Source organism: Triticum dicoccoides, chromosome 6B (assembly GCF_002162155.2).
Source record: "Triticum dicoccoides isolate Atlit2015 ecotype Zavitan chromosome 6B, WEW_v2.0, whole genome shotgun sequence".
In the NCBI taxonomy this organism is placed as follows: Eukaryota; Viridiplantae; Streptophyta; class Magnoliopsida; order Poales; family Poaceae; genus Triticum; species Triticum dicoccoides.
The window spans coordinates 199,367,890-199,375,788 of NC_041391.1; the positions used below are offsets into that span (position 1 = coordinate 199,367,890).

Here is a 7,899-nt window from a genome sequence, read left to right on the forward strand (position 1 = left end):
GTTAAAATAGATGACGCTCGTATGTTAGGGTATTGATTCAAACTTATTTGGATAGCGTGTAAATTTTTTCTCTCCCGTTCCAACGCACGGGCATGTTTGCTAGTTATTATAATATATGATGGAACAAAGAAATTATAGTGGTATGCAACGTCCTGTTATAAAGAGTGGGGATAATCCTTCTTTTTGAAAAAGAAAAATAAAACACCATTAAAGCGACTTCAGTCGAACACTAAAAATGGCTAAGATAATGCAAATGACCAGCAGCCTGATGAAGTGCACAGTCACGACGCTACAAAATTAATGGAGGAGTACACGGCATATCACACGACAGATTACGCGCTTACACATCGGTGCACATACACACACAGGAGCTGAAGTTATTTTTCACAAATCATGGGCGTCCGTATCGTCCGTCGCGGCCGATTGATTTGATCATCGTCCGCCGCGATGACGTCACAGTAGCTCCCCTGCAGCTCTTCCACCAGCTTCAGCAAGGCGACAGGTGAGGTGCCACCGTCGCTCACCGCTGACTTCGCCGCCTTCTGAGCCCAGACCGCCTTCGCTCGCATTTTCTGCCCGTCCGAGTCGCCGGCGTCCATCAGCCTCCTGATCTTGTGCTCCACCTCCGCCCTACCCACCACGGCCCCCGCGCCCCCGGCGGCCATTATCCTTACCCCGGCGCCGATGATGTGCGTGACGTGGTGCGCGTTCAGGTGCTGCTCCGCCATCTGTGGCCACGCCAGGACGGGCTTCCCCGCTGCCAGGCTCTCCATCACCGAGTTCCACCCGCAGTGGCTCACGAACCCTCCCACCGCGGGGTGAGCTAGCACGCTCCTCTGTGGGATCCACCCGCGGACGATCCTTCCGTGCGGCCCCACGTCCACCGGCGGCGACCACGTGCCGGACCGGACGGCCCAGAGGAATGGGTGGCCGGACTGCACCAGCCCGAGCGCCAGCTCGTCGAGCTGCTCGTCGGAGACATGGGCCTGCGTGCCGAACGACACGTAGACCACCGACTCCGACCGCTCCGCCATCTCGTCGAGCCAGGCGAGGCACCCCTCCGGGTCCTGCTCCTCCTCGCGCTCCGGCACGTCGCCGGCGGCGAGAAACAGAGGGCCCACCAGCCAGGCGCGCGCGCCCGGCTGGTAGAACGACATGAAGGCCGATACGTAGTCCTCTTCCAGCATGGCGAAGCTGTTGACCAGGACGCCCCAGCTGCGCGCGTCGGACTCGCCGATGTCATCGATAAGGAACCGAGTCACTGGGTCCTCGGCGTCGCGGAGCTTGGTGATCGTGTCCGGGACATCAGCTGCCGTGATCCTCACGTGTTCCGGCATATGGGAGACGTGGAAGCTTGCGCCGTGCTCAGCGACAGACGGCGGCGGGCTCGTGATGAGCGATCTGCAGGTGGCCATCGAGAAGCAGGACATGCCTTGGAACACGATGCGGCGGACGCCTGCGTCGGCCGCGACGCGGTGCGTGAACCCGAGGAAGGAGTCGGAGACGAGCACGAGCGGCGGGGCCGGGAGCGACGCCATGAACTCCGCGAATGGCGCCCGCAGGAGCGCCGTGGCGCGCAGGAACGTCGGGTAGAGGTCCGGGCCGGGCAGGGTGTCCGTGGACTCGATGCCGGATGGCAGCGGCGGCAGCGAGGGGAACGGGAGCACCGCGAGGCGCACCGTCGCCGGGAGGCGGCTGCGGGCGAAGGCGAGGTTGGCGGGCGTGACGACCATGGTGATGCGGAGGTTCTTTTGGTGCACGGCGAGCGCCGTGGTGAAGTGGAGCAGTGGGAGGGTGTGGCCCTTCGCCATGAACGGGAACACGACTACGTGGTCGCGGCCGGCCTGGTTGCCCGCTCCGTTCGCGGCATGGGTGGGTGCAGCGGCACCGTTGTTGTGGGTGATGGTGATGGCCATGGCAGGGCGTTGCCGTGTGGTTTGCAGGTTGGGTTCTGAAGGGTTGAGGTCTATGGTGAGGTGACGTGAGGCGAGGTGAGGTGAGGTCCTATATAGAGAAACTCAACGCATGGATCGTGTGTATCCCTTTGTATATCTTATCTTTTTGATATGCGGAATCAATGCTCTTCTGGAAATGATATCTGTATTATTGCAGACACTTTATTTTTTCCAAGTACAGTTTCAGTGCATACACTTGTAAGGTAGTCTGAATTCAATTATACTCCCTCCGTTTCTAAAAATATAAATCTTTTTAAAGATTACAATATGAACTATATACGGAGCAAAATGAGTGAATCTACACTCTAAACTACGTCTATATACATCTGTATGTTGTTCATATTAAAGTCTCTAAAAGGTGAGGAAGTCATGGCCAAGGTTGGGTGCACCCGTCTATCCAGATATCTCAAATTTTGGGAACTAATGTAGTACTACCTCCGTCCTGGTTTATTAGTCCCCTTTGTAATTTGTGCTAAATTTTGATCAAAGATTTAACTGACGAAATATTAGTGCATGTCAATAAAAATTATATCGCTAGATTCGTATTTGAACATATTTTTCAATGATATAATCTTTTGTGACATGCATAAACATTTTGTTAGTTAAATTTATGGTCAAAATTTGGCATAAATTACAATGGGGACCAATAAACCCGTCTATCCATCTATCTCAAATTTTGGGAACTAATGTAGTAGCGGTTCATTGCCAGTGTGCTATTGGTTCATTATGGCAATAGCAACGGTTATTATTGCCACAACATTGATTCATTGTTAGGGTACTCCCTCAAAGCTCAAACTCATATAACACATTTTAGATCACTACTTTAATGATCTAATAAAAAATATTAGTTTACAGGGGGAGTACTAGTATTGAAGGAGAATCAATTTCAGTCCACATGTGGGCAGTTTCTTCCTACCACCCTAGTCCTTGCTTCCTTTCATGGCTTTGTATAAGTGTGCATGATGGCACAATGCACTTCTGTTGCATATACGTTTTACATGCACTGGGTAATTTTAATGGAGATTGAAGAGAGGGGAACCTAAAAGCTCTTCGTGGCAAACAACATTTGTGTTCACGGGCAATTGGGCAATAACACTTGCTTCTGGCACAATGTTTGGCTAACCTCAAGTGTAACCTTTTCAAATCTCTTCATCCACCCCACCAGCCCAATCTTCTAGCGTCCAGTGTCATAAGCTCTTTATTTTAGAACGAAGACACTAGAGGCGTCTGGCTTTAAATTAATAAAGCCCATGTACATACTTTAGTTCTTTGTTCCCCTTCACTGTTTGATAATATCGTCTACAACATGTAGGGCTTGTTCGGTGACGAGGAAACGAAGAGTTCTTATATGTAAACGCTTTTCTTAGTGCGTATCAAAGCTGCTCGCAGACCATAAACACGTATGGCTGCATTGAACGATCGTGCGATGAGATCACCCGCAAGCCCCTCCGCCTAGGGCCGCCGGCCAACCGGCCGTGGCCAATCTCTCCTAATCGGCGCCGTGTGCCACTCCGGGCACGGCGGACACTACCCACCGGAACATGATGGCATTAGCTGATCTGAACTTCGACAAAGGCCAAGATTTTGCACAAGAGGTATGGAGAAAGTGGGGGTGTGCCCATCAACTTCGAGGAAGGTAAAGATCTTTAGGAATTCATCCTGGTGGCGGAATTCACCCGCTCCAAGATTCGACTCTCGGTGGAGTCCGTGGCCACCATACTCCTGGCGCGTTTTGGTGGTCGGGCCTCCTTGTTCAAAGTCCAGCTACTCCAAAATTGGTCCTTCAGATTTTCCGTCTCTTATAAAGAAGTGGGCTTCTCGATCATCAAAGGAGGTAATATATCACTCCCTAAGCTCAACATCAATTTCCTTCTCTGGGGTTCGGGAGGACCAAACTCTTCTTGGGAACTTGATCAATATCTCCAAGAAAAGGAGGACAAGTGGACGCATGTCTTTCGCGACCATCCAACGAAATCTTACCTCCAAGATCTTAAATCTCCTTCCACATATCGTAATCCTGTTCATAGCCAAGGTAGCCCCAGGCTTGATCAAGTTGATCACAATCATACCCAATCTACGGACCGCGATCGTTGCTTAGGTAATGCAGCAGTTAATGGGGTCAACGCGGGATCTTCACGCATTCAAAATGAGGCCCATGAGCTTTTCTATGTCTGTTGCCTCCTATCGGGCCATCTTAGGCCCAGCTGCAAGAATTGTATCAAATGCCGCACCTGTAAGAAGTGGGGTCACATCACGCGGGACTGCTATTCTGCTGGGTCTAGTTCTGTTGTTGTAGCTGCTCAAACCCAAACCCAGAGCCCACCTATCCATCGACAGAATCCCACTGTTCCTGCGATTACGACTAATCAGCCGGTCATCCATCAATCTTTTCAGGGAAATAGCGATGGCTCCTCGATTTTTCCTCCTATAGTTGGTATCCGCCATTACGCCGGCTCCTCCACTTCCATTGCTTAGAGACTACTTGCCGGAGTCTCCCAAAACAATGCTCAATCCCCATCCACCAACCTCTCCCTCCATCTTCCTCTGAGCGTTGGCGACTTGGCAATGGCGACCTTCCCTTTCAACCCCACGCCGTTCATCCCTCACGGTCACCAGTGTCTTGATGTGGTGGGCTGGCCGGCGGGGGTCCGCGTTCTTCCTGGTGTTGTTCCAGCGCTGCATGAAGAATGGGCAGTCGCTACGATTGTTCCCATGCCCAATCTGCCTGTCCAATTCAACACCATTCGCGAGGTATTATCTGATTTCCTCTCCGATGTCAAACAACTTGGCTTATCAGAGATCTCTCCGTGCCCTTTCGGTCAATCTTTTGTCAGACTAGACAGTGTATTTGACATAGATGAACTGGTTAGGAATAGCCCTCATCAGTTCACAGATGTTCATGTGTGTTTTGAGAGGCACAATCAAGGTATAAATTGGAGAAGGTTAGAACTCAGCAGAGAAGTCTGGATCTTTCTATGTGGTTTTCCTTTTGATAGAAAGAGTATTCATGATATTAGCAATGTTGTCAACAAGTTTGGAAAATTTGTGATGTGGGATAGGAATAAAAGTACCCGAGTTAACAAAATGGTGAAGGTCAAAGTAGAAGAACTGAGAGATATTCCTGCCAGTTTAGTAATTGGGGAAGGTGATGACTCAGCCACTCTCTCTGTACCAGTAGTTATATTGCAAGATTCCATGCTGGGTAGAGAAGCACCTGATGAAAATCCAATTCCTCCATTTGGCAACCCACACCCAGTCCCAGTACAAGCTCACTTCCATCCGAATCAGCATAATCATTTTTGGGGCCCTCTGCAACATCATGAACAAGTGAACATTGATCAGCAACCTCAGCATGATCTGAATCTACAGATTGCATTCAATAATAATGCTCCACTGGAGGAGGATGCAGAAGAGGAAGCAGAACTACCTGGGTGGGGACATTGGGCTTTGCCTGCAGAGAATCAGATTCTGGACCAGGAATTTCATGAAGGAGAATTTATGAACCTCAATGAGATTATGGAACCCATGGAGGAGGTACAGGAGTAGCAAGGTCTACTAGGACAAGGAAATAGCAACATCCCCGTCTCACATGAGCCCCCTAATGACAGTGCTGAGACTGTTGCCTCTGCAAATGGGCCTTTAGTGCCGGCCCTACCTGATTTGAATTTGATGATTGGGCCATAAGAGTAGATGGCTCCAGTTCCCACCAGGACCCATGAGACCCATCTAGGTAATGGGCCTCTCTTTGAGGATCCTGGTCTTTTGCCATTTTGCATCAGCACCTCTCTGAACCCTTTATTTTGCTGAAGATCCTATGCAATTGGAAGTAAGCAATGCTGTCAAGGATGCTAACAAACAGAGTGGTACAATGCAGAACCCTATCTCATCTGATCACATTCATCTCAAAAGAGAGAGTTGCAAACAGCTGGACTCTAGAATGATCCAGAACAATAATGCAGATCTGAATGTAGTTGAGGACAGAGACATACAAGCCATGGAGAAGAATAGGAATGTTCCTGCAACAGAGGTTAGCAAAGAGATCCATTTATCTGCAACAAAGCGTAATACAGAGTTATCCTTACCTGCAACAGAGATATCAACAGGTCAGAATGCAGGTGTTTCTCTCTCTGATACTACTGCACCCCCTGGTTTTCCACTGCCTATTTACATACAGAATTTTAGCCCTGCTGAGAGTTCTTCAACCCACAACTTCCCAGATATTCCTCTAGAAGATCTGTTGGGCAAAGAAGGGGCCATCATTTGGGAAACACACTTTGCACCAAAAGAAGACAACAAGGACATCATTTAGGTACCAATAGAATGGATTAACTTCCTAACAGATACTCTACTCTCTGCTACCTCTTGAGCTTGCGTTGGTTTTCCCTTGAAGAGGAAAGGGTGATGCAGCAAAGTAGCTGCTACCTCTTGAGCACTGCGTTGGATTTCCCTGAAGAGGAGAGGATGATGCAGTAAAGTAGCGTAAGTATTTCCCTCAGTTTTTGAGAACCAAGGTATCAATCCAGTAGGAGACCACGCACAAGTCCCTCGTACCTACACAAAACGATAGCAACTCGCAACCAACGCTTAGGGGTTGTCAATACCTTCACGGTCACTTACGAGAGTGAGATCTGATAGAGATAATATTTTTGGTATTTTTGATAGATAGATGCAAAGTAAAAAGTAAAGGCAAAGTAAAAACAAAGCAAGTAAATAAAGTGATATAGATTGATATGATGAGAATAGACCCGGGGCCATAGGTTTCACTAGTGGCTTCTCTCAAGAGCATAAGTATTCTACGGTGGGTGAACAAATTACTGTTGAGCAATTGACAAAATTGAGCATAGTTATGAGTATATCTAGGCAATGATCATGTATATAGGCATCACGTCCAAAACAAGTAGATCGAAACGATTATGCATCTACTACTATTACTCCACTCATCGACCGCTATCCAGCATGCATCTAGAGTATTAAGTAAAAATAGAGTAACGCCGTAAGCAAGATGACATGATGTAGAGGGATAAATTCATGCAATATGAAACCCATCTTGTTATCCTCGATGGCAACAATACAATACATGCCTTGCAACTCTTTCTGTCACCGAGTAAGGACACCGCAAGATTGAACCCAAAGCTAAGCACTTCTCCCATTGCAAGAACTACCAATCTAGTTGGCCAAACCAAAAAGAATAATTCAAAGAGACTTGCAAAGATAACTCAATCATACATAAAAGAATTCAGAGAAGAATCAAATATTTTCCATAGATAATACTGGATCATAAACCCACAATTCACCGGTCTCAACAAACACACCGCAAAAAGAAGATTACATCGAATAGATCTCCACGAGAGAGGGGGAGAACATTGTATTGAGATCCAAAAAGAGAGAAGAAGCCATCTAGCTACTAGCTATGGACCTGAAGGTCTGAAGTAAACTACTCACACTTCATCGGAGGGTCTATGGTGATGATGTAGAAGCCCTCCATGGTGGATGCCCCCTCCGAAGGAGCTCCGGAACAGGCCCCAAGATGGGATCTCGTGGATACAGAAGGTTGTGGCGGTGGAATTAGGTTTTTGGCTCCTGTTCTGATCGTTCGGGGATACGTAGGTATATATAGGAGGAAGGAGTACGTCGGTGGAGCTCCGAGGGGCCCACGAGGTAGGGGGCGCGCCCAGGGGGGCGCCCTCCACCCTCGTGACCTCCTCGGGCACTGCTTGGAGTAGGGTCCAAGTCTCCTGGGTCACGTTCGGTTGGAAAATCACGATCCCGAAGGTTTCATTCCGTTTGGAGTCCGTTTGATATTCTGTTTCTTCGAAATACTAAAAAAAGGCAAAAAACAGCAATTCTAGGCTGGGCCTCTAGTTAATAGGTTAGTCCCAAAAGTAATATAAAAGTGGAAAATAAAGCCCAATATAGTTTAAAATAGTAGATAAAGTAGGATGGA

General features: G+C 48.4%; 1 pseudogene; it reads right to left on the reverse strand.

Moving 5' to 3' along the window:
• Nucleotides 1-217: 217 nt before the first annotated feature.
• On the reverse strand, nt 218-1,959 carry LOC119321302 (annotated as a pseudogene).
• Nucleotides 1,960-7,899: the final 5,940 nt, after the last annotated feature.